This window comes from Nicotiana tabacum, chromosome 20, assembly GCF_000715075.1.
Source record: "Nicotiana tabacum cultivar K326 chromosome 20, ASM71507v2, whole genome shotgun sequence".
NCBI lineage: Eukaryota > Viridiplantae > Streptophyta > Magnoliopsida > Solanales > Solanaceae > Nicotiana > Nicotiana tabacum.
In genome coordinates, this window is record NC_134099.1 from 155,286,456 (window position 1) to 155,314,182 (window position 27,727).

At 41.2% G+C, this 27,727-nt stretch overlaps 1 pseudogene; it reads right to left on the minus strand.

Annotated features, from left to right (window-relative positions):
• LOC107796080 (WAT1-related protein At1g09380-like) lies at positions 1-27,727 on the minus strand (annotated as a pseudogene).

Here is a 27,727-nt window from a genome sequence, read left to right on the forward strand (position 1 = left end):
CTAAGCGTCTTCATCAATAACCTTATATCCGAATATTTCATCCCCAGATTTCATGTTGACAGAACTAGAAACATGCTAAGAGAAAAATCAAATTATTATAAATAAAAAAAAAATATTTACAAAAAAAAAACTTATAAAGATAGACATAAAAGTCTAATCTAGAGAAGTAGCTAATTCTAAGTCCCCGACAACGGCGCCAAATATGTGTTGCAGCAGATGATCGAGGCCAACCCTACATTACTATTGAGAAGCGAGAGAGGTCAAAACAGCTTTTACCCGATTAAGGTCGGGATCGATTTCCACAGGGAGCTAGATATTAGAGTCGGGTGTCTATCTAAAGTGGAGTTGTGTATTTGCTCCAAATTGCACTTCTACACATTTTTAGTTTTGATTATGATTCTAATTTTAGAAAACTACAATGTTCAATTAAACTAAAATAAGCTAAGGTTAAACTATTGCGACTTGTTCAAATGATTAAAAAGGCACTAGGGTAGTGACTTTTGCCTAGGTGGTCAATTGACGGATTCTTGAGTCTAAAGCTAGATTGTCACATTTGGGGAGTATGATATAACCATTGCACGATTCTACTCACTCTATACCTCTCGGTAGTTCGAGTGATTTTGCTCAAATTGACTTTCTCAAAACCAATTGGGTATGCAAATTTGCACAAACAATCAAGGTTCAAGTCGGGTATTACTATCTCTAGGTTTAACCCTTTAATTGGGGCTATCAATCTCTTGAGTACGCCCCAATTCCTTGTTGGACCAATTTCAGAGACTTAGGCTCTCTTTCTTAAGAAGAGACAAAGTCAACTAAACACAAACTAGTGTTTGCAACCACTAATTCAGCAATTAAACATGAAATTAGTCCAAATATCAAACACCCATAGACAATCAAGCATAAAAATACAAGACCCGTCAATTACCCACACTAGGGTTGAGCCAGAACCTTAGCGTATGGGTCTAGCTACTCATAATTAGAGAAGAAAACAAAGAAATAGATGAAGAAAAACTCATATTAATTAATTTCTAAATTAAACTTGAAGATTAACATTGAAATGAAGCTAAAATTACTCAAAACAGATAAAAGAAGCTAAGTCACGCGCGCAGCTCTGAGGAAAAACTATCTGATGACCTAAAAATGGGAAAAGAAGCTATTTATACTAAGCTGACAATTCTGGACAAAAATACCCCTGCGGGGCTAGTGCGGACCGCACAAAATCAAGTGCGGCCGCAGTAAGGCTCTTAACTTGAATATCCAGCTCTCTGAACTTGGACAATGCGGACCGCACAGAATCGAGTGCGGCCGAGCGGTGGCTTCTAGTGCGGTCCGCATGAAATGGAGCGCGGACCGCATTGGGCTTAGATCTTCAAACTGGCAATTCTCTGAACCTTGGCTCTGCGGACCGCACTAAATCGAGTGTGGCCACAGTGAATCCAATGCGGACCGCAAAAAATCCTTTGCGGCCACATTGCCTTTTGGCCTGAGATGTACACTCTCTGAACTTCACTTGTGCAGACCGCACAAAATGGTGTGCGGCCGCACTGGCCCTATTTGACTGAGCTTTGCTTTGTCTTAGTACTTGTGCAAGTTTCACTCCTTTTTGAGCTGATCTTTGACATCTTGTCACCTTGTTGATCAAACCTGCCATCAAACACAACTTGTGAGCCTTTGGAACTATTTTGTACACATTTCTAATCAAAACTTGAGCATGAGAGTGTAAAATGCGTCATAATTCTTAGTTATTAACTCCCCCAAACTTAATCTTTTGTTTGTCCTCAAGCAAACAAAATAAGACCCACCCCTTAAGAGAACATCCAAGAAGATTCAGTTGTCCTAAAGTGACCTCATCTAGCATCAATTGGGACTAACAATTGCCCTCAATACAAATAAATCATTAACAACATTTACCCTTTTAAACACCATTGATTAAGTGCGACACAAGAGCATCAAAAGTTGACTCAACACATCAAAGAAACTCTTTCTATTACTTCGGCCATTGTGGAACCCAAACTCACATATCCTCAACTCTCCCTAAGCCAACCTCACCTTTAAGATAGTGGCACTCAGAACGAGGTTAATGGAAACACACTCATCTCTCTTAAGGAAAAGTCACAAGTTTGGCTCTAAGTACTATATACTTGCCCCTTATGTGAGTCACCACTAATGTAAGCTTCATTCAACTCAAGATCATATAGGGCTTTTGTGGAGACATAGGGAAGACTTTTGGTTCAGGGTAGGAAATGTTTGGTCTAAGTAGGTTCTATCTTCCCTTAAGCACTTCTTTTGTTTCATTTTGTCACACATTTACTTGACTTTTTAAGTCATTTCACTTCTTTCTAAGGGGTTAGAGAGACATACTGTCGCTCTTTCTTGTTTATTTCAAATCTTTTCTCCTTTCTCAATTTTTCACACCTTTCATTCTTTGCTTTTCTTGAATCCCTTTTATTCATTTCTACATTGAACATTCTTTTTGTCTTTTACTGAAAGATATACGGGTAGGGCAAGAAGAAGAAACAAGAAAAACCAAAATTAGAAGAAAATAACTAAATCAAACAATTAAAAAGAAGTTAAAGTTACCATATGTGAGAAGTACTGAAGATTAATCGAGCCTAGGCAGATGAATTACGAGCAAGAAGGAAGGCGAACAGTGAAATTTAGAGTTCTGAGAGTGAAAAGTTCGAAAAGTGTAAAAGGAGGGCCTCAGGCCCTATTTATAGAAAAGGTCCTGGGGCCCAGCTTACCAACCCAATGCGTACCGCACAATGTAGTGTGGTCCGCACTACACAGTGTTATGCAAGTTTGAGAAGGCAACCACTGCGGTCCGCACAAAATACCATTGCGGCCGCAGTGGTCCACCGCGGACTGCACAAAATGTAATGCGGCCGCAGTGGAAAACTACAGAGAGCTGGTTGCTTCATCCCTCATCAGTGCGGTCCACATTGATTTTTGTGCCCTAGAACTAAGTTCCTTGCGGCCGCACAAAATGTAGTGTGGTCCGCATTGCAAACTTCAGAGACTTAACAATTTTTTTTCACTTTGTCCTGCATTGCATCAACACAAACCTGTAACATCTCACAACTAGTTAGTTCAAAAATAAATACTATACTACAATGAAAATTAAAGAAAAAAATAGGAAGAAGAACACATGGGTTGCCTCCCAAAGAGTGCCTGATTTAACGTCGTGGCACGACGCAGGTTACCATCAAATCATTTGAGATGAAGAAGTGTCACCACGTGGCTGTCATCAATTTTTCCCAAGTAGTGTTTGACCCTATGCTCATTTACTCTGAAACTTCCCTATTTTTGTTCTTTAAATCAAGTGCACCAAACGGGGTCACACACACCACTTCAAAGGGTCCACTCCATTTTGACTTAAGCTTTCTCGGAAACAGACGTAACCGAGAGTTGAACAAGAGAACCAAATCACCCACTTTGAACTCCTTGCTACAAGCATATTTATCATGAAGGTACTTCATCTTGTCCTTGTACAAGGACGAACTGGAGTAGGCATGGAATCTGAATTCATCAAGTTCATTAAGCTACTCTACACGAAGATTTGTTGTCACATCCCATTCAAGATTTAGCTTCCTCAAATCCCACATGGCCTTGTGCTCTAACTCAACCGGTAGATGGCAAGATTTCCCAAACACCAACCGATACGGAGACATACCAATCAGAGTCTTGTAAGTAGTGCTATAAGCCCATAGAGCATCATCCAACTTCTTTGACCAATCGGTCCTATTTGCATTGACCGTCTTTGACAATATGCTCTTGATTTTACTATTGAAGACTTCAACTTGGCCACTCGCTTGAGGATGATAGAGAGTAGAAACTTTGTGATTGACACCATACTTTGCAAGCAAAGTGTCAAAAGCTCTATAACAACAATGAGACCCTCATCACTTATGATTGCACGATGAGTACCAAACCTTGTAAAAATGCTCTTCTTGATAAATGCAACAACACTCCGGGCCCATTGTTGGGCAAAGCCATGGCTTCAACCCACTTTGAAACATAGTCCACCTCCACAAGAATATATGTGTTCCCACATGAGCTAACAAACGGGCCCATAAAATCAATGCCCCATACATCAAAAGTATCAACCTCGAGGATGGTATTGAGAGGCATCTCATCTTTCTTCAAAATTCCAACCGTTATTTGACATTCGTCACACCTCTTTACAAGTTCACTTGCATCTTTGTACAAAGTTGGCTAATAAAACCCACAACTAAGAGCTTTGGAAGCCGTCCTCTCCCTTCCATGATAGCCACCATAGGGAGAGGAATGACAAGCCTCCAAGATACTCAACTGCTCTTCCTATGGGACACACCTTCGGATAACACCATCCGCGCAAATCTTGAACAAGTATGGCTCATCCTAATAGAAATCCAAACTATCCCGCTTGAGCTTCTTCCTTTGATTAGAAGAGAGCTCACACGAGATTATACCAGTCACAAGGAAATTAGCAACATCCGCAAACCATGTCATACTATTCATCGACACCAAAAGGAGTTGTTTGTCGGGAAATGAATCATTGATCTCTAGGACATCACGAGGCCTCACCTTCTCCTCCAAGCGGGACAAGTGGTCCGCCACTTGGTTCTCACTACCCTTCCGATCCACAATCTCTAAATCAAACTCTTGAAGTAACAAGACCCATCGCATCAGTCTAGCTTTGGAATCCTTCTTCGTCATCAAGTAACGGAGTGCGGCATGGTCAGTATGGATTATTACCTTGGCACCCATGAGATACGGCCGAAAATTTTCCATTGCGAACACAATAGCCAAAAGTTTTTTCTCGGTCACCATGTAATTCACTTGAGCATCATTCATCGTCCTGCTCGCATAGTACACCGGATAAAAAATTTTATTCACTCTTTGACCCAAAACCGCCCCAACCGCAACATCACTCGCATCACATATGAGCTTAAAGGGTAAGCTCCAATTAGGTGCGATGATGATAGGAGTGGTTGTTAACTTATGCTTGAGAAGTTCAAAGTCATTCATACATTTGTCATCAAACATGAACTTGGCATCTTTTTCCAACAACTTGCACAAAGGATTCACTACCTTCAAAAAGTCTTTGATAAATCTCCGGTAGAACCCCGCATGCCCAAGAAAATTTCGAACTCCCTTGACGGATGTAGGGGGGAGGGAGCCTTGAAATAACATCAATTTTTTTATCTACCTCAATACCATGTTTCGAAATTTTATGCCTAAGAACTATGCCCTCTTCCACCATAAAGTGGTATTTCTCCCAATTGAAAACAAGATTGGTTTCTTCACAACGGGCCAAAACTCTATCAAGATTCTTCAAGCACTCATCAATTGAATCTCCCACAACACTAAAGTCGTCCATGAACACCTCCAAAATGTTTTCCATCATATCAGTGAAAATGACCATCATACACCGCTGAAATGTAGCCGGTGCGTTACACAACCCAAAAGGCATCCTAGAAAAGGCAAAGGTGCCATATGGACAAGTGAATGTGGTCTTCTCCTGATCTTCCGGAGCAATCAAGATTTGGTTGTACCCAGAATACCCATCCAAGAAATAGTAGAAGGCACGCCCAGCAAGTCGGTCTAACATCTGATCAAGAAAAGGCAAAGGAAAGTGATCCTTGCGGGTCACTTTATTCAACTTGCGGTAGTCCATGCATACCCTCCAACCGGTGACGATTCTGGTAGAAATCAACTCATTTTGTGAATTTGCAACCACGGTCATACCACCCTTCTTCGGTATATATTACACCAGTGAAGTCCAAAAGCTATCAGAGATGGGGTAAACAACCCCGGCATCCAACCACTTGATCACCTCCTTTTTCACAACTTCTTGCATTGCCTCGTTCAACCTCTTTTGATGTTCCAAAGAGGGCTTTGCATCATCTTCCAGAATAATCTTGTGCATGCAGAATGCGTGGATTATCCCCCCAAATATCAGCTAGAGTCCATTCAATTGCCTTTTTCCACTTTTGAAGCACCGCCAATATGGCATCAACCTGTATGTTAGTAAGACAAGAGGAAAGAATAACTGGAAAAGTATAACTAAGGCCTAAGAACCCATACCTGCGGTGTGAAGGTAGTGGTTTCAACTCCAACACCGGAGGCTCCTCAATTAAAGGTTTTGTTGGTAGAGTCTTCCTATTCTCAAGATCCAAAGAGAGTTTTCTAGGCTCATAATAGTACGAGCCCATTCCATGTAAAGCATTCACACACTCCACTCGGCCCTCATCATCATTGAGATCAAGATTCAGCAATACGACCTCCAAGGGGTCCTCCACATTGATCATTGCACTGGTGTCATCAACTATCACTGTGGTGACAAGGTCCACAAAAGAGCACACCTCAGTACTATTGGGCTGCTTCATTGACTTGCACACATGAAAGACCACTTTTTCATCACCTACCCGGAAGGTGAGTTCCCCTGCTTTCACATCAAATAAGGCCTTCCCCGTAGCAAGGAAAGGTCTCCCCAATATGATAGAAACTTCATAATCCACCTCACAGTACAAGATCACAAAGTCAGCTGGCAAGATAAATTTGTCCACCCGGACAAGCACATCATCAATAATACCCAATGGTCTCTTCATCATTCTATCCGCCATTTATAATGTCATGGAAGTCGGTCTCGATTGCCTAATACCCAAAGTCTTAAAAACTGAGTAGGGCATCAAATTGATATTATCCCCCAAATCACATAGAGCCTTAGCAAAATCCGCACTCCTAATGGTGCAAGGAATGGTGAAAGCACCAGAATCTTCAAGCTCCGGGGCCATTGAATGCACTATTGCACTAACTTGGTGATTCATCTTTATAGTTTCACAATCCATAGACCGCTTCTTTGTCACCAAGTCATTTATGAATTTAGCATAGCCCGACATTTGTTCAATAGCCTCCACCAAAGGCACATTAATGGATAAGCTATTCATCATGTCAATGAACTTTTTAAACTGATTCTCATTTTCTGCTTCGCGAGTCTTTGAGGATACGGTGCAGGTGGCCTTGGCAAAGGAGCCTTGGCTTTAGGCACAACCGACTCTGGTATGTCTATTATGTGTTCCCTAGACAGGTTCACATCATCTTGAGTTTCCACCTCGGCATCTGGAATATCAATCTTCACTTCTTCATTCACCTGTGATCAATCACATTTTCAACCACCAAAGGAACTTCATCTTCTTGCAACTCAACATCATCACTCAAAATTTGCTTTTGCTTGGAGGCATTCACATCACCGCCTCGTCCACTCCTTGTAGTTACCGCCATAACATGATTGTTCCCACCTTTCGGGTTCACTACCGTATCACTTGGTAGAGCACCCTTAGTGCGAGTATTCAAGGACTATGAGATTTGGCCCAACTGAACCTCCAAATTCTGAATCGAGGTATTGTGGGAAGACAACTGAGCATCAGAATCCACACTCTTTTTCATCATCTGTTCGAACATCATTTCAATTCTCCTCATATCATTGCTAGAAGAAATGGGACCTTGATATGGAAATGGGGGTGGATTTGTCGGTTGTTAGTACATTGGGGGCCTTTGAAAGCCTTGACCCCAATTTCCTTGGTTTTCATTGTTCCATCCACCTTGATTGTTGTTACCACCCCAATTGTTGTTACCATTCAAATTTCCTTGATTGTTTTGATTGTTGTTCTGATTGCCCCAGTTGGAGTTTTGGTTGTTGTTCTGATTGCCCCAGTTGAAGTTTTGGTTGTTGTTCCCCTATTACCATTGCCTTGTTGTTGTTGATTGACCAAATTGCCTTGAGGTCTCCATTGTTTTTGATTGGAAGAATTGCACCTTTGGCCTTGATAATTATTCACATATTGCACCTCTTCATTTTGTTTATCATAACCATCATTTTGGAATCCATCACAATCATTGTCAAATTGCTCCGAATTCCCTTGGTTCTATTGACCTCTTTGTCTTCTTTTGTTGACAAGCATGTTAACACCCTTCATGGCATTCACTTGGCAAGGATTTTGAACTTCTTGCAACTGTGCCTTTGCTAATTGGTTCATAGTAGTTGTCAACTCAGCTATAGCCTGCCCATGATCATGTAAATCCTTGTGCAAATAAGTGATTGTGGGGTCACCCTGTGGCACATTGGCTCTACTTTGCCACGCAGAAGAAGCGTCAGCCATCTCGTCAAGTATGTCACAAGCCTCATTGTAAGACAGCTTCATAAAGTTGCCCCCAGCAAGTTGGTTCAATATGCATTGGTTTGTTGTGTTAATGCCCCGGTAAAAATTCTGTTGGATCATTGCCTCGGTCATATCATTGTTGGGGCATTCCTTCACCATTGTTCTATAACGCTCTCAAATCTCATGCAAAGGTTCAGTTGGCTCCTGTTTGAGAGCCAAGATCTCATCTCTCAATGCTTCCATATGCCCCGGTGAGAAAATTTTTGCAATGAACTTATCTGCCAACTCATCCCAGGTTGTGATGGAATGGTTGGGAAGTCACTCAAGCCAATCAAGTGCTTTCCCTCTAAGTGAAATTGGGAAGAGTCTCAACCGCAATGCATCCTTGGACACATCAGTTTACTTGCTCTCCCAACAGGTATCCACGAACCCCTTGAGATGTTTGTAAGCATTTTGATTCGCAGCTCCCGTAAAATACCCATGCTGCTCCAGCAAAGTCAACATCACATTGGTTATTTGAAAATTGCCTGCCCGAATCTGGGGTGGGATAATTGCACTTGCATAGCCTTGGTTTGGAAGTACTCGAGGAGCCACTCTTGGAAGTGGCGGGGGAGGGTCTGGAATATTATCATTGGCCTAGCGGCCCTAATTTGTCCTCGAGGCACATTAGGGACCTCATCTTCAACATTATCATCTACTTCCTCCCCCGGCGGAAGGTCTCTAAGAGGTGCATTGTTTAAGTTTGCTGCCATTTTGTACCTGAAGTTGTGAAGCAAACAAATTAATAACACAAAAGGAAAGAAGAACAATACACAAAACTATTTAGATAGATAGACAAAACTGTTAACTCCCTGGCAATGGCGCCAAAAAGGTGATCGAGGCCAACCCTGCACTACTATTGAGTAGCGATAGAGGTCAAAGCAACTTTTACCCGATTAAGGTCGGGATCGATTTCCACAGAGAGTTAGATATTGGAGTCGGGTGTCTATCTAAAGTGAAGTTGAGTATTTGCTCCAAATTGCACTTCTACACATTTTTGGTTTTTATTATGATTCTAATTCTAGAAAATTACAATGCTTAATTAAACTAAAATAAGCTAAGGTTAAACTATTGCGAGTTGTTCAAATGATTAAAAAGGCACTAGGGTAGTGACTTTCGCCTAGGTGGTCAATTGACGGATTCTTGAGTCTAAAGCTAGATTGTCATATTTAGGGAGTATGATATAACCATTGCACGATTCTACTCACTATATACCTCTCGGTAGTTCGAATGATTTTGCCCGAATTGACTTTCTCAAGACCAATTGGGTATGCAAATTTGCACAAGCAATCAAGGTTCAAGTCGGGTATTACTATCTCTAGGTTTAACCCTTTAATTGGGGCTATTAATCTCTTGAGTACACCCCAATTCCTTGTTGGACCAATTTCAAAGACTTAGGTTCTCTTTCTCAAGAAGAGCCAAAGTCAACTAAACACAAACTAGTGTTTGCAACCACTAATTCAGCAATTAAACATGAAATTAGTCCAAATATCAAACACACATAGACAATCAAGCATCAAAACACAAGACCCATCAATTACCCACACTAGGGTTGAACCACAACCCTAGCTTATGGGTCTAGCTACTCATAATTAGAGAAGAAAATAAAGAAATAGATGAAAAAAAACTCATATTAATTAATTGCTAAATTAAACTTGAAGATTCAATGTTGTAATGAAGCTAAAATTACTCAAAACAGATAAAAGAAGCTAAGTTACAAGCGCAGCTCTGAGGAAAAACTATCTGATGACCTAAAAATGGGAAAATAAGCTATTTATACTAATCCGACTATTCTGGATAAAAATATCCTTGCGGGGGTTAGTACGGACCGCACAAAATTAAGTGCGGCTACACTAAGGCTCTTGACTTGAATATCCAGCTCTCTGAACTTTGGCAATGCGGATTGCACAGAATCTAGTACGGCCGTGGTGGCTTTTAGTGCGGTCTGTATGAAATGGAGCGCGTATCACATTGGGCTTCAATCTTCAAACTGGCAATTCTCTGAACCTTGGCTCTGCGGATCGCACTAAATCGAGTGCGGCCGTAGTGAATCCAATGCGGACCGCAGAAAATCCTTTGCGGTTGCATTGCCTTTTGGCCTGAGATGCACAATCTCTGAACTTCACTTGTGCGGACCGCACAGAATGGTGTGTGGCCGCACTGGCCCTATTTGACTGAGCTTTGCCTTGTCTTGGTACTTGTGCAAGTTTCACTCATTTTTGAGCTGATCTTTGACATCTTGTCACCTTGTTGATCAAACCTGCAATCAAGCACAACTTGTGAGACTTTGGGACTATTTTGTACACATTTCTAATCAAAACTTGAGCATGAAGGAGTCTAAAATGCGTCATAATTCCTAGTTATCAGCAAACACACATGCAAGTATATGCGATCATCAAGTAATAAAGTGACTAAAAGTTGGATGTCGAACCCACAAGGACTTGTGATTAACTATTAACTAAATTAGATTATCCTACTTATTTAAACAATAATTAAACCTATAAGTATTTGACTCTAATATAATTAAAATAAAAGGAAACAAATAATGAACTATGAACAAAGGAATAACAGATTTTTATGTTATCAATGCGATAAAAACGATCTAAGGTTATGGGTTATCTAACAATCCTATTGTATTCTTCAATTGAATTGACTAACTAATTTATCTAGTTTATTGGTTGACATGGTTAATATTGATCATAAGAATCTGTCGAGTTCTTACTCGTCTATTCAAGGTAATCTAACGCCTATATGTCTATGGAATTAGAACTAACAAGAATACATTTAATTCCCCTACATCAACCAAGAAGGCAATTAGGTATATGTCTATCCTAACTACGAATCCGTTCTTTGATGCCTAGATTCAAGAACTTGCTCTACTCAATCCTATGTGCAATCTAGAATTCCCACTTTCGAGTTCAATTCTAGATTTGTAGATAGTATTCAATTGGTGATCAAGCAATTAAATAATTAAGCGCAATATTGAATAAATAAACCAATATGATAAATCAAGAAATCAAAATCAATATTCGAATAACAATAGTCATGAAAGAACCACAACCCTAGAATGTGAAGTTTAGCTCCACATAGACATGGTAGCAAAATGACAAATCATACAAAGAAACATAAAAAATTACTATGTTTGGTGGAAGAAAAGATGAAATGCGACCTCCACGTCGGCTCTGTGCTCTCCCTTTTGCAAAAGTTACTCTCAAAAATGTTCTCCCCTCAAATTAGGTTTAGGTTGGCTTCTATATGAGTTGGGGGCATCTTGGGTCGAAATAATCAGGTCCTGATCGAAATAGAACATGTTCACATTTTGAGCGTCCAGGGCAGCGTGGGGCGCTGACCCTGGTGCTCAACTTTTTAACATTCTATTTTGAGCACCAAAGGTAGCGTATGAAACCCCAGATTGAGGTGAGTAATGATTGTAAAGGATGTCTTGAGGGTATGAAACCCCAGATTGCACATTGTTGTGCTATATTGAGGTGACACACACGCTAAATGACGAGCATGGGGTCGTGCACTGTTGGGGATTGTGACCTAGTCCATCCTGAATGACTGTTTTACTGTGTATTTGACTAAAAACTATTTGTTGTCATCATGATTTGGGGCTGAATGCCATATTTGGGCCTCGTGCCAACTATTTCAACCCATAGGGTATTTTTACTAATATTTCCTCACTGTTTTGATTTTATACTTGAACTCAGTCATGCTATATTCTATTGTTTTCATAACTCAACCATGCTTACTCTGGTTTAACACTTAAATGATATTTTAGGTTGATCATCATGTTTTACTGTTGCTCGAGTGGCTGTGAGGTTCTGACTGAGTAAGGCCGAGGGCCTATGTTGAGAGGAAACACTGATTATGATTATGAGGCCGAGGTACTGAGATTTGTACGCCACGAGGTGACTTGTTGATATGAAACTGAGATCCTAGTGATGATGCCACGAGATGGATTGATATTGTGCTTGAGCCGTAAGGGGCCCCTCCAGAAGTCTGCACACCACCAGTGAGCGTGGGTACCCATTATGATGTGAGATATAGCCCGAGGGGATGGTATTGTTTCTAAGATATTGCTCGAGGGGCGGATTTGTGACATTGTGCCCGAGGGGCGATCCTTTATGTGTTTATCTTTCCTAATTGCCTGCCATTTACTTGCTTAATTGTTGAAACGAGCATTTTATGAAGCTTAAACTGAACTAACGTGAATTTTGCATATTTTTATTGTTTCCTTACTTTTACTGGCTTATACTACTTCATTATAGCCTGTAATGTGCCTTACGAGATTTCTTACTTCTTAGTCTTTATTTATGATTATTACTCACTAAGTTGGAGTACTCACTTTACTCCCTGCACCCCGTGTGCAGATTCAGGCACTGCTGATCCTGCTCGCGAGAGTTGAGAGCTCCCGGCAGATTTCGGAGTCCACGAGGTAGTTGTTTGGCATTCGCAGCCCCGTGCCTCTCCCCCTTTATCTCATTTCTTTCTGTTTTTTAGTTATTCTGTAATAACTTGGTAGACATTTTAGACTTGTAGTGTATTGATAAATGCTCATGACTGGTGACATCCCGGTATCGGGCTATGTTGGGTTTTATTTCTGCAAAATGTAAGGTACACTGCTTACTTTGGGATTATTTATTACGATTTAGACTTAAATTCTTATTGTTTAATTGCTTAAAAATTGAAATGGGAAAGTGTCGGTTGGGCTTGTCTTCATGAGAGGCGTCATTACAACCGGGTCCGGGTTTAAGGTCGTGACAAGTTGGTATCAGAGCCTAGGTTGCATAGGTCTCACGAGTCATGAGCAGGTTTAGTAGAGTCTCGCGGATCGGTACGGAGACGTCTATATTTATCCTCGAGAGGCTGCAGAACCTTTAGGAAAACTTCATATTCTTGAAATTCTTGTCGTGCGAATTTGTTGATCCGAGTACTAAACTTCTGTTATTCTATTCTCTCACAGATGGTGAGGACACGCACTACCAGTCAGGATGGACGATCACCAGTGCCACCAGCTGTGGCCACTAGAGGTCGAGGACATAGTCGTGGTCGCGGTAGGGGCAGGGGTATGGGCAGCACCTGCAGATCCACCAGCCGCCCCAGTTTAGGATCATGTCCCAGTTGTGGACTCTCCAACAGCACCAGCTCAGGCACCAGTTGTGCCCATTGTGATTTCGGGTCTTCAGGAGGCCTTGGCTCAGATTCTATCAGTTTGCACTGGCCTAGGTCAAGCAGTTTCAGTCACTACAGCTGCAGCTACTTCTCAGGCCGGGGGAGGCACTCAGACTCCCGCCGGTCGCACACCTGAGTAGGTCGTGCAGGGACTTCAGACACCGGGGGCGCGTCCAGCCCAGCCTGTTGTAGCTGCTCAGGACTATGTAGTTCCTGCCATGCCAGAAGACAAGTAGAGTAGGTTGGAGAGGTTTAGTAGACTTCAGCCTCCGACCTTCAGTGGTGCAGAGGGAGAGGATGCTTAGGGTTTCTTGGATAAGTGTCAGAGGATGCTTCGTACAACAGGTATTCTAGAGACTAGCGGGGTCGCTTTCACTACTTATCAGTTTTCTAGAGCTGTCTTCACTTGGTGGGAGGCATTTGAGAGGCGTAGGCCTGTTGGTGCAGCACCCTTTACCTGGCATCAGTTCTCTATTCTCTTCTTGGAGAAGTATATGTCACAGTCTCGCAGAGAGGAGCTGCACAGGCAGTTTGAGTGGTTGCGTCAGGGAGAGATGATTGTGACGCAATATGAGATGAGGTTCTCCGAGTTAGCTCGTCATCCTATTTGGTTGGTTCCGATAGATAGAGAGAGGATTAGAAGGTTTGTTGATAGCCTCACTTATCATCTTCGTTTTCTCATGACCAGGAAGAGGGTGACTGGTGCTACCTTTGAGGTGGTTGTAGACATTGCTCGGGAGATTGAGTCTGTTTATCGCCAGGAGCGAGGGGAGAGGGAGGCCAACATGCATCGAAGATCTGGTAGTTATAGTGGTGCTCCTTTGAGAGGTCAGTTTTAGCACGGCAGAGGACGTGCTGTCACACCTCCATTTTACGCACCCGCTAGGGCGCAAGGGAGTTTTTTCCAATTAAAGGACAACCGAAACGGGATTTGTTTATTTATTTCAGAGTCGCCACTTGGGAGGTTTAGGGTGTCCCAAGTCACCAATTTTGATCCCGAATCGAGGAAAAGAATGACCCCATGTTACAGTCTGCGTACCAGAAATCCGGGTAAGGAATTCTATTAACCCGGGAGAAGGTGTTAGGCATTCCCGAGTTCCGTGGTTCTAGCACGGTCGCTCAACTGTTATATTCGGCTTGATTATCTGATTTTATACAAATATGAACTTATGTGCAAATTTTAAATTTTTATTGCTTTCATTATTATATTTTACGAGAATTGCAACGTCGTGAAAATATATCTCGAACCACGTTACATCAATGCACACGTGATTGTTGACATATCTCGACTCGGTTGAGATTTGGATTTGGGTCACATAAATGTGCACCCGAGTTACGGAAAATAAATTATTAAAGGCGCGCTTAAAGCAACTAGCGTATTGTTATTTTGGGAAAAGCCATGAAATTCGCTAAACGGCATGTCCCGAATTCTAAGTATTTTTATACATATACATTTAGAGGGCCCCGCACTTTGTACATCTTTGTTTGTCGAGGCTCGTCTCATTCCTTATGAAAAGAATTTGCAACGTCATGGAAATGCATCTCAGATCACGCCACAATCAATGTGCCCGTGGTTAGAGACACATTTCGATTCCGTTGAGATTTGGATTCGGGTCACATAAATGTGCACCCGAGTTTAAGGAGATAACATTATTAAGTACGCGCTTAAAGAGACTATCGCGTTATTATTCTGGGAGGGCCGTGAGATTTGCTAAACGACCCATCCTGGAAACTGAATGCTTCGATAATATACATTTAACGAGGGCCCCGCAGCCTGCGCGTTTTTGTTTATATTTTGTCGAGGCTCATCTCGTTCTTATTTTAAAGGGATATCCTATAGCAACTACGTTTCTTGTCACGTTTGTCTCTACTAATTGAAAACAATAGATAGTCCTAATTAATTACATGCTTGCAAGTTATCTATAACAGAATTCCGAGTGCTTGCGCAAAATCAGAAGCACGGCCACGTACACAGTCAGCCGAGCAAAAATTAAAGGCCCAAATCCAGCCCGTGCTTGATGGGCCAGACCTGGGCCATTGTTTGTCCGGTGCAGGCCTGCTTGGTCTGTTTTGACCTGGGCTCAACCTTCGTGGGGTTGAGATTGCAAGCCCTGTGTTCTTTGTCTTAAAACATGGTTTAACAGTTATATATGGCAGTTTATCGGAAAGGAAAGAACTTAACTGGTAGTGTACGATTTTCATGCTTGGCATACATTACAGACTTATACTACACCATTGAACTAAATCTGAGATACAACCTACTGCCTTGGGCATACTCTTATCACCAACCTATATACACAGTCTAACATTCAACTACCATACATTGACATTTATTAGGCATGAAGACTATCTCCAGCATCCAAAACAAGAATGTAAACCATTATACATTACATGAATATTTAATGTAACAATCTATGTATAAAAGACATTCTTCAGGTCTTTTCATTTGTATTCATGCTCAATTTTTCAATTACATTTGACAGTGCATTGGTTGTGTACCTGGTATAGAGGACAAAGAAGAAAGGAATGATCAGCTGGGCAGTATGCAATATACACGGCAACAGCAGATACACAGCAACCACACAGCAACAAACCAACAACCACAAGTGTTTTCCACAGTCCACAGACAACCAGCAACAATTTCCAGAACAAAGAAAAACCAACAGATGGTCGAGCACCAAACAAGTGATCCCAGAAAAGAGTAATGAGATACAGCCAAGAAAACCCAGAATGTTCAATGCAGTAACAGCAGAAAATCAATAACCACAAAAGCTGAGCCAACAGCCAACAACAATCAGCAAAGACAGCTTGAACAACTTGAACTCTTACACTATTTTCAAATGATACTCATTCACAGTATTCTGAAATCTCTTTCTATTTTTTTTCTCAAGACTAAAATTCCAGCCCCTCTTTAAGTTATGAAATGGCCTATTTATAAGCCAAACGACCCAGTGCAGCTAAGCTGCCTGGATCCCCTTACTTGCAGACTGCCCATACCCTTTAAACCCATGCTTAAGCATCTTTTGATGCCTGCCCTTTTTGTTCCCCACGCCTGGCTTTTCTTTAATCAAGAGTTATGGGTTCATTTAAGTATTCATTTTAAACCCCATACTCTTGTGTCTTGTTCCCCATTGGTATTAGTTTAATCCCAAATTAGTACCATATTTGTCAGCTCATTTAAACTAATCATTTTTGTTCTTTTCAAACCCCAGACTACCCCTGTTAGCCCTTGATTATTACTGTCCTGCATCACTGCAGCCTCAGGACATTTTGAACTTCTGAAAGTTCCATTTCAGAACTGCCCTAGCCTGGTCCTTTTAATTGTTTACAATGCAGTTACAAACTAGCATTCATAGATAATGTCCAACATTCAAATCACAATACAGGTCCATTCAGTCAAGTGAGGTTGTACGTATTAGAGTATTTGAACATTTAGTCGTAGGAAGTTAATCGACGACATTCATCAAGTCGACTATACTAATTATAACAGGTAACAATCAGTCGCTCATATAAACAATACGTACATGGACCTAAAGGGCTTCGGACAACTTTGGTCAATCACTGGGAACCTATACAAATTATTCATGCGACGACTATCCTAATCAGACATGCTTATCATAGGATACGTTCAAAACATACACAGAAGACAATCGACCAAATAAAAGGTCTTTACAAGGACGGAAGAAATTAAGAAAAGTATCAGAAAATACCGAACAAACACAACAGAACATGCTAACAGACTCATCCACACAAAAACAGAAAAGGAAAACTTACTAGAAAATGTTCAAAGCAGGCCGACCCCAGTCCGAATTAGATTTGACCATTTGAGGCCAAACAAACTCTAACCAGGGTGTTCTCAGCCGAGAACACCTTGGTTAAGGTCTATTAGACCTCAAACCCTCTATGAAGCAGGTCAGATTCCTCAGGCTCTTGTGTTCTAAGGTTCAGATTCTCAGATTTTGAGTTTTTGGGAGTTGTGGGTAGATTCGGACCAAACCAAACTCGGTTTGGTCACGAGGAGGGTCAGGGGAGTGTCTGATACAAAGATGGTGAGGTTTGGTATAGATCGAGTTTTGTCTCGAATCTTCAAATCCAGATTCGAGACGATAGGAGGTGATTCGAGGTACATGGTTAGTGGATTCGTGTTCAGGGTGGTTGGATGCTTCAGGGGTGTGAAGGGGGTGGTCATCGGCGTTCATGCCGCCGGGTTCTGGTGAAAGGGATATCAGGGCGGCTTGCTAGGGTTTGGGGGTTCAAGCTAGGGGAAGGAGACGAGTGAAGGGGGGTTTAGATAGGGGCGTGGGGTGTGAGGGAAGGCTTATATATGGTCTAGGGGTTTAGATCTGAGCCGTTGGATCAGATGATCTCAACGGCTTGGATCTGATGGTGAGGGGTGAGACGGAGCCGTTTGGTATTAAAACGGTGTCGTTTGGGTTTAAGTGATGGATTGGGTTGAACCGGCTAAATAGGTCGGGTCATGAGGGAAGCTAGGGACCGTTGGATCAATGGGGTTGGACGGCTCAGATCAACTTGCCTGAAACGGCGTCGTTGAGGTGAGTTGAACAGCCTGATCTGGACCGTTCGTTTGAATCAGATCAACGACTTCAATAGGGACGCCGATACGGCGTCGTTTGAGTCCGTGCTTGGGCAGGCTCGTCTTGGACTGGATCAGTGTTTTGGTTTTGGGCCTCGTTTTGGGGCCCAATCATATTTTCTTTTCCTTTTTTAATTCAACAAATTAAATAAAAATTCCTAAAACAATGCAAAAATTAAAATAAACTTACACACATATTGGGTGACACCTACAACAATTAACACACACATATTAGAATTTAAAAAATGGTTAAATCACAGCCTGGAGTAAAAGCTGCATATTTTTGTGAATTTCCTTTTAAAAACCGAATTACGGCCCGATTACACACGGCATACTTATTGTATTTTTGTTTGATAACATTCAATGAAAAAATGGATATAAACACTAAGGACTACCAGCACATGTCACATAAAAATTGAAAATTTGTACGGCGAGGCCATTTGCAATTATTTTGATTCCTTTTAGAGTGATTGTTCGTGAAGCAAAAATCACGTGCTTACAATTGTGACGCAATATGAGATGAGGTTCTCCGAGTTAGCTCGTCATCCTATTTGGTTGGTTCCGATAGATAGAGAGAGGATTAGAAGGTTTGTTGATAGCCTCACTTATCATCTTCGTATTCTCATGACCAGGAAGAGGGTGACTGGTGCTACCTTTGAGGTGGTTGTAGACATTGCTCGGGAGATTGAGTCTGTTTATCGCCAGGAGCGAGGGGAGAGGGAGGCCAACAGGCATCGAAGATCTGGTAGTTATAGTGGTGCTCCTTTGAGAGGTCAGTTTCAGCACGGCAGAGGCCGTCCATTTAGGCATGCTCATCTAGCTCGCCCAAGTTATCGTGGGGCATCATCGGGTCATGGTTCTCACAGTTCTCATTAGGGACAGTCATCACTTAGTGCCCTTCCAACTCAGAGTTTGCCTCGTGCTCCATCAGTTTAGGGCTCTTCTATACCAGGTGCATCTGCTAGTCATTCCGGTGCGAGGGGTTCCCTTAAGTCCCATGCTCTAGCACCGGGGAGTTGTTATGAGTGTGGAGAGATAGGTCATACGTGGAGGCAGTGTCCTTGTCTTCTTGCGAGTTCATCTCAGTAGAGGAGCCAGCCATCGATTTCAGCACTAGTTACTTCACAACTACCCACCCACCCAACTAGGGGTGGAGGTCAGTCAAGTAGGGTCGCCCTAGAGGGGGAGGTCGATCAGGTGGAGGCCAGACCCGTTTCTATGCACTTCTAGCTAGACCTGATGATATTGCTTCCGATGCTGTTATCACAGGTATTGTTTAAGTCTTCCATAAAGATGCCTCTATATTATTTGATCCCGGTTCCACCTTTTCTTATGTATCATCATACTTTGCTCGTTATTTGGGTACGCCCCATGAGTCTCTTGCTTCATATGTTCATGTATTTGCCCTGGTGGGCGATACTGTTGTTGTAGACCGTGTGTACTAATCGTGTATGGTGACTATTGGGGGTATAGAGACCCAAGTGGATCTTTTATTATTGTGTATGGTGGATTTCGATGTCATTTTGGGCATGGATTGGTTATCTCTGTATCGTGCTATTCTGGATTGTCATGCTAAGATAGTCACATTGGCTATACCGGGTGTGCCACGAATTGAGTGGCGAGGTTTGACTGATTATGTTCCCAGTAGAGTGATATCATTCTTGAAGGCCCAGCGTATGGTTGGGAAGGGTTGTCTTTTGTATCTAGCCTTTATGAGGTATGTCGGTGCAGAGACTCCCAGTATTGACTTTGTTCCAATTGTGAGGTATTTTCCTGATGTGTTTCTTGCAAACCTGTCGGGCATGCCACTAGATAGGGATATTAATTTTGGTATTGACCTAGCGTCGGGAACTCAACCTATTTCTATTTCGTCGTATCGTATGGCACCAGCGGAGTTGAAGGAGTTAAAGGAGCAGCTTCAGGAACTCCTTGATAAGGGGTTCATTTGGCCTAGTGTGTCACCTTGAGGTGCCATAGTTCTATTTGTGAAGAAGAAGTATAGCACTATGAGAATGTGCATTGATTATAGGTAATTGAACAAAGTAACAGTTAAGAACAAGTATCCTTTGCCTCGCATTGATGATTTATTCGACCAGCTTCAGTGAGCGAGAGTGTTCTCCAAGATTGATCTCCGTTCAGGTTATCACCAGTTGATGATCAGGGACTCGAATATTCTTAAGACAACTTTCAATACCCAATGTGGTCATTATGAGTTCTTGGTGATGTCTTTTGGGCTGACCAATGCCCTAGCAATGTTCATGCATTTGATGAACAGTGTGTTTTGGCCTTATCTCGACTCGTTTGTCATAGTCTTCATTGATGACATACTGGTGTATTCACGTAGTCAGGAGGAGCATGTGGAGCATTTGAGAGTTGTGTTACAAAGATTGAGGGAGGAGAAGCTTTATGAAAAATTCTCCAAGTGCAAGTTTTGGCTCAGTTCAATAGCTTTCTTGGGGCACGTGGTGTCCAGCGAGGGTATTCAGGTTGATCCGAAGAAGATAGAGGCGGTTCAAAGTTGGCCCAGACCATCCTCAACAATAGAGATTCACATCTTTCTTGGTTTGGCGAGTTATTATCACTGGTTTGTTCAGGGATTCTCATCTATCACATCGCCCTTGAGCAAATTGACTCAAAAGGGTGCTTCATTTTTATGGTCGGGCAAGTGTGAGGAGAGCTTTCATAAGCTCAAGACAGCCTTGACCACAACTCCAGTGTTAGTTTTGCCATCACCTTCAGGTTCATATATCGTGTATTATGATGCTTCGAGAGTGGGTATTGGTTGTGTTTCGATGCAAGAGGGTAGAGTTATTGCATATGCTTATCGTCAGTTGAAGCCCCATGAGAAGAACTACCTCATTCATGATTTGGAGTTGGCTGCCATAGTTCACGCATTGAAGATTTGGAGGCACTATCTATATGGTGTGTTTTGTGAGGTGTTTACTGATCATCGTAGCCTCCAACACTTGTTCAAGAAGAAGGATCTTAATTTGACACAACGGAGATGGTTGTAGTTGCTAAAGGATTATAATATCACTATATTGTACCATCTGGGGAAGGCTAATATGGTGGCCGATGCTTTGAGCTGAAAGGCGGTGAGTATAGAGAGTTTGGCATATATTCCAGTTGGGGAGAGACCTCTTGCAGTTGATGTTCAGGCCTTGGCCAATCGGTTCGTGAGGTTAAATATTTCGGAGCCCAATCGGGTATTGGCTTGTGTAGTTTCTCGATCTTTCTTATATGATCGCATCACAGAGCACCAGTATAAAGATTCACATTTGCTTGTCCTTAAGGACAGAGTTCAGCACGATGATGCCAGAGATGTGACTATTGGTAATGATGGGGTGTTGATGATGTAGGGCCGAATTTGTGCGCCCAATGTGGATTGGCTTCGGGAGTTTATTCTGGAGGAGTCTCATAGCTCGCGGTATTCCATTCATCTGGGTGCTGCGAAGATGTATTAGGATTTGAGACAACATTATTGGTGGAAAAGAATGAAGAAGGATATTGTGGGATTTGTAGCTCGGTGTCTCAATTGTCAGCAGGTGAAATATGAGCATCAGAGACCGGGTAGTTTGCTTCAGTAGATAGATATTCTAGAGTAGAAGTGGGAGAGGATCACTATGGACTTTGTAGTTGTATTTCCACAGACTTTGAAGAAGTTCGATGCTATTTGGGTGATTGTAGATCGGCTGACCAAATTCGCACACTTCATTCTTGTGTGTACTACCTATTCTTCAGAGCGGTTGGCAGAGATATATATCCAGGAGATTGTTAGTGTGCATGGTGTCCCAGTTTCTATCATTTTAGATAGGGGCACTCAGTTTACTTCGTAGTTTTGGAGGTCCGTGCAGTGAGAGTTGGGTACTCAGGTTGAGTTGAGCACAGATTTTCACCCTCAGATGGATAGCAGTCCGAGCACACTATTCAGATATTGGAGGACATGTTGCATGCTTGTGTCATTGATTTCGGGGGGTCATGGGATCAGTTTCTACTGCTTGCAGAGTTTTCTTATAACAACAGCTACCAGTCGAGTATTCAGAAGGCTCCATATGAGGCTTTGTATGGAAGGTGGTGCAGATCTCCAGTTGGTTGGTTCGAGCCGGGTGAGGCTAGGCTATTGGGGACAGACATGGTACAGGATGCTTTAGAAAAGGTGAAGGTAATTCAAGAGAGGCTTCATATAGCGCAGTCGAGGCAAAAGAGTTATGCTGACAAGAAGGTTCGGGATGTGTCCTACATGGTTGGCAAAAAGGTTTTGTTGAAGATTTCACCCATGAAGGGTGTTATGAGATTTGGGAAGAGGGGTAAATTGAGTCCTCGGTTCCTTGGACCTTTTGAGGTGCATTGGAGGATTTGGGGAGGTGGCTTATGAGCTTGCTTTGCCACCCAGCTCGTCAAATGTGCATCCGATATTTCATGTTTCTATGCTCCGGAAGTATATTGGGGTTTCATCTTATGTTTTGGATTTTAGCACGGTTCAGTAGATAATGATTTGCCCTATTATGTAGAGCCAGTAGCTATTTTAGGTCGTCAGGTTCGAAAGTTGAGGTCAAAGGATATAGCTTCAGTGAAAGTGCAGTGGAGAAGTAGGCTCGTGGAGCAATCTACCTGGGAGACCTAGCGGGAGATGCGGAGCAGATATCCTCACATGTTTGAGGTTCAGGTAAGTTTCTTGACTCGTTCGAGGATGAACGTTTGTTTAAGAGGGGGAGGATATGATGACCCGGTCGGGCGTCTCATGAGTTACCGCGCATTTCTGCATCTTATTGATTTGTCTATCGGTTCTATATGTGATTGGGTTGGTTGGCTCGGGTTCGGAAAGGTTTTGAGAAGGTTTGAGACACGTAGTCTCTTTTGAGGAAGCTTAAGTTGGAAAAGTCAACCGGATATTGACTTATGTGTTAGAGGGCTCGAATGTGAGTTCTGATGATTCAGATAGCTTCGGGAGGTGATTTGGGACTTAGAAGCGTTATCGGAATGCGTTTTGGAGGTTCGGAGTAGATTTGGTCTTCAATTGGCGAAGTTGGTATTTTGGCAATTCCGATTGATAGGTGAGATTTTGATATAGGGGTCGGAATAGAATTCTGAGAGTTGCAGTAGTTCCTTGTGTCCTTTGGGATGTGTGTGCAAAATGTTAGGTTATTCGGACGTGATTTGGTTGGGTTTTGATCAAAAGCGTAATTTGGAAGATTTTGAAAACTTAGGCTTGAATCCGATGTGTTTTGGTTGATCCGATGTTGTTTGAGTTGTTTTGAAGATTGGTATAAGTTTGACTAAGGTTATGGGATATGTTTGTGCTTTTGGTTGAGGTCCCGGGGGCCTCGGAGTGATTTAGGATGGTTGGCGGAAAGATTTGGAGTTGGTTGTGACAGTTGAAGTTTCCAATTGCTGTCATAATCGCACATGCAGCTAGGGGACCGCAGGTGCGGTCTCGTAGAAGCGATATGGTGATCGAAGAAGCAGAAAAGGGCTAGGAGAGCAGAAACCGCAGTAGCAGTCAAGGAGTCGCACCTACGATGGCGCAAGTGCGGATATTGCATCGCAGATGCGATTTTGGGTGACTTAAGTGAAAACCGCAGAAGCGGTTCAAGGACCACAAATGCGGTATCGCAGAAGCGGGATTTTGGCCGCAGATGTAAAATCCCTGGGCCAAAAGGTATAAATTCTTTCCCTCGTAATTTTTGAGCTATTCCACCATTTCTAAGTCGGCTTTGGAGCTTTTTGGACGATTTTAAAAAAGGATTAGGGGACTTCATTGAGGTAAGGATTTTGGACCTAAAACTCGTTCCTATGGTATTATTTTACGGATTAGAGCTATAATTAATGGAATTTAAGGGTTAAAATTGGGGAAACTATGGCTTGGTATTGGAGACCTAGACTTGAGGATTTGAGGGACCATTTGTGGTCGTGTTTTATTACTTTTGATATGTATGAACTCATGGGGAGATGAGGAATCTATTGATGTGAATTTTATCGAATTCTGAGACATGGGCTCGGGGTCGGGTTTTGCTAATTTCAGAATTTATTTTGCAAATTGGTTATTTTCGCTTGGGCTTCGTTCCCTTAGCATATTTTGACGTTATGATTCTGATTTTGGATAGATTCGACGTGAGTGGAGGCCGATTCGAGGGGCAAAGGCGTCACGAGCTAGAGTTTGGACCAGATTGAGGTGAGTAATGATAGTAATGGATGTCCTGAGTGTATGAAACCCCGGACTGCACATTGTTGTGCTATATTGAGGTGACACACACGCTAGATGACGAGCGTGAGGTCGTGCACTGTTGGGGATTGTGACTTAGTCCATCCCGAATGACTGTTTTACTGCGTATTTGACTGAAAACTATTTGTTATCATCATGATTTGGGGTTGAATGCCATATTTGGGCCTCTTGCCAACTATTTGAACCCTTAGGGGATTTTTGCTGATATTTCCTCATTATTTTGACTTTATACTTGAACTCAGCCATGCTATATTCTACTGTTTTCATACTCAGTCATGCTTACTCTGCTTTAACACTTCAATGATATTTTTAAATGATATTTTGGGTTGATCATCATGTTTTACTGTTGCCCGAGTGGCTGTGAGATTCTGACTGAGTAAGGCCGAAGGACTATGTTGTGAGGAAACACTGATTATGATTATGAGGCCGAGGGCCTAAGATTTGTACGCCATGAGGTGGTTTGTTGATATGAGACCGAGAGCCTAGTGATGATGCCATGAGATGGCTTGATATTGCGCTTGGGCTGTAAGGGGCCCCTCTAGGAGTCTGCACACCCCCACTGAGTGCGATTACCCATTGTGATGTGAGATATAGCCTGAGGGGCTCGTATTATTTCTGAGATATTGCCCGAGGGGCGGATTTGTGACACTGTGCCCTAGGGGCGATCCTTTATGGTTTATCTTTCCTAATTGCCTGTCATTTACTTGCTTAATTGTTGAAAAGGGCATTTTATGAAGCTTAAACTGAACTAAAGTGAATTTTGCACATTTTCATTGTTTCCTTACTTTTACTGGCTTTTATTGCTTCATTATAGCATGTAATGTGCCTTACGTGATTTCTTACTTCTTAGTCTTTATTTATGATTATTACTCACTAAGTTGGAGTACTCACTTTACTCCTTGCACTCCGTGTGCAGATTCAGGCGATGCTGATCCTGCTCGCAAGAGTTGAGAGCTCTCGATAGTTTCGGAGTTCACGAGGTAGCTGCTCGGCGTTCGCAGCCCCGTGCCTCTCCCCCTTTATCTCATTTCTTTCTCCTTTTCAGTTATTCTGTAATAGCTTGGTAGACATTTCAGACTTGTAGTATATTGATAGATGCTCATGACTGGTGACATCCCGATATCGGGCTGTGTTGAGTTTTATTTCCGTAAACTGTAATGTACACTGCTTACTTTGGGATTATTTATTATGTTTTAGACTTAAATTATTATTGTTTAATTGCTTAAAAATTAAAATGGGAAAGTGTCGGTTGGCCTTATCTTCATGAGAGACGTCATCACGATGGGATTCGGGTTTAGGGTCGTGACAATTCTAGACTTTCAGCGGTATAAAATCTTTTATTTTTTCTTTTCTTGAAATGTTATGAATATAAAAAAGTGAAAACTTATATGTACTTACATTGTAAAGACCTGAAATAGCTCTGATGGGGTTCAAAGACCAGGCAGAATTGTCATGATTAACACAAATGGCAATAATTACACATTCCAAGCCTGCCATTAAGAACATCAAAATTGTGCTTGAATATGGAGCTGCATATCTCTCATTCACTCTCGGCTAATACATAAAAATAAATAAAGGGGCTGATATCAGAAAATTATTTTAATGAGTTTAAATTACATACACCATCAATGTAAAAATTTTGTATATCACTTATACCTATTATCTATTGTAGTAGGTAACTATCTAATATAATTTTAAAGATTAGAAATCTCACTTTTTACTATAGAAATCATCTCGATAACTTGATAGCAGGGCCGGCGGCAGCCTAAGCCCACTAAGGCAATGGCCTTAAGCCTCCAAAATTTATAAATAATATATATAATCTTTAATAATTATGCACTATTGATAGAATTTTTAAATCATTTGGTTAAAATATTTATAACTAAAAAATTTACACATCTTAAATTGTATTTACTAGTTGTTTCCTGGCTTTAATTTGTCCCAACTTAAATCGATCTTCTTAAACTTAATACGTCATTAATACTGCATGACTCTTGAAACATTGTAGTTACTACAGTATTATTTGTTTCAACTTATATTTAGAATTAAAAGTGCTAAGAGAAATATTATAAGTAGAAGAATACTCTAATTGGCAAACTCAATCACGTAAAAAGTGTTAATTCAATTACCGTTAACAATTTCTATATCAGTTTCCTCAATTGAAAACTTTTTCAATACTAAATCAACAAAGCTCAACATGATAACACAAGAGAGATTAAACAAATTGGTTAGATATTGGCAATAACTAAAACCGATTATAATTTTTTTAGATTTCGATGAATTATAAGAGAAAAAAAAATAAAATTAAAGCCTCACTTATTATTTTCGCCTTAGGCCCCATATTATGTTGAGCCGCCCCTGCTTGATAGTATAAAATAAAATAAAAAGAATTTTATACTGACGGTGCATATAACTTAAATTCTGAACTAAAATAGGAATATGAATACTTTATTAGGAGAGAAAGATTGAAACGGTAATATTACTTGTATGATTAACCATATAGAATAAACGATAGTGCTGATTATGACTAGAAATGGCCCAGTGAAGAAATCGCCATGTCTGTTAGCTTCATTATTTTTGGTTGTACGTTCTGAAAATTTCCAATGAATACCCAATTTGCCAATTACCACTTTCCCTTGATATAATGAGAGCAACATAGCTCCACCAATGCATATTATTGTCCCAACACTTTGGCTTGCCCTGCTTTACTTCTCAGCCCTACTTTTTCAAGCCTTAATTCGTATTATAAAAATAAGCCTTCTAAATTAGACATATATATTTTGATAAATTTACATATTTTCTCAAAGGATTAGAAAGAATGAATTTAAATTATATACATTTATCGCAATAAAATAAAATAAATAAATAAATATTGGCAGCATCTGTAACTTGACATGTTATATATTAGAATATCACTTACAAGCTTTCTCAAATTATCAATCAATACTTATTATAAACAATTATTTTTAACTAGTATAATCCTGTGTGAGTTGCTCTCATCGTAAGTCCAAAACCCAAATACAGGAATACAGTTATGGTAGATTGACAGCCAACATAAAATATTATCAATTTATGATGAAGCTCATAATAATATATTAGCGGGGAGTTATAGAGCCAACCTCGACTTTTTTATGATTAAGACGTACGTAGTTATTATTGTACTTTTAACTATTTTTACATTCGTAGTGCATAAAAATATAAAATCAAAAATATTACCCGCGAAGGACGGCTAGAAGGAATGTATTTGCTGGGACTAAGTTAGACATGGCTGTTGCAATAGTTGCAGCGGAATTCTTTAATCCGATAAGTAACGTCATTTGCATTGCTGTTACCCTGCAAGTATTGCATATACAAATTATATATAGAACTTATCAGAGTTTTTCTTTACTGTAATTTGATTAAAAAAATATTAACCATGTGAAACAAAGGGAAAATAGGGTGGAAATTAAGTGAATTGCTGATTGCTTACCCGAAAATAGAACACAAGAAAATTAGAAAAATTGTAAACGGTGTCAACTTCGGTCTTGTTTTCCTGTGGTGGGACACAACCAT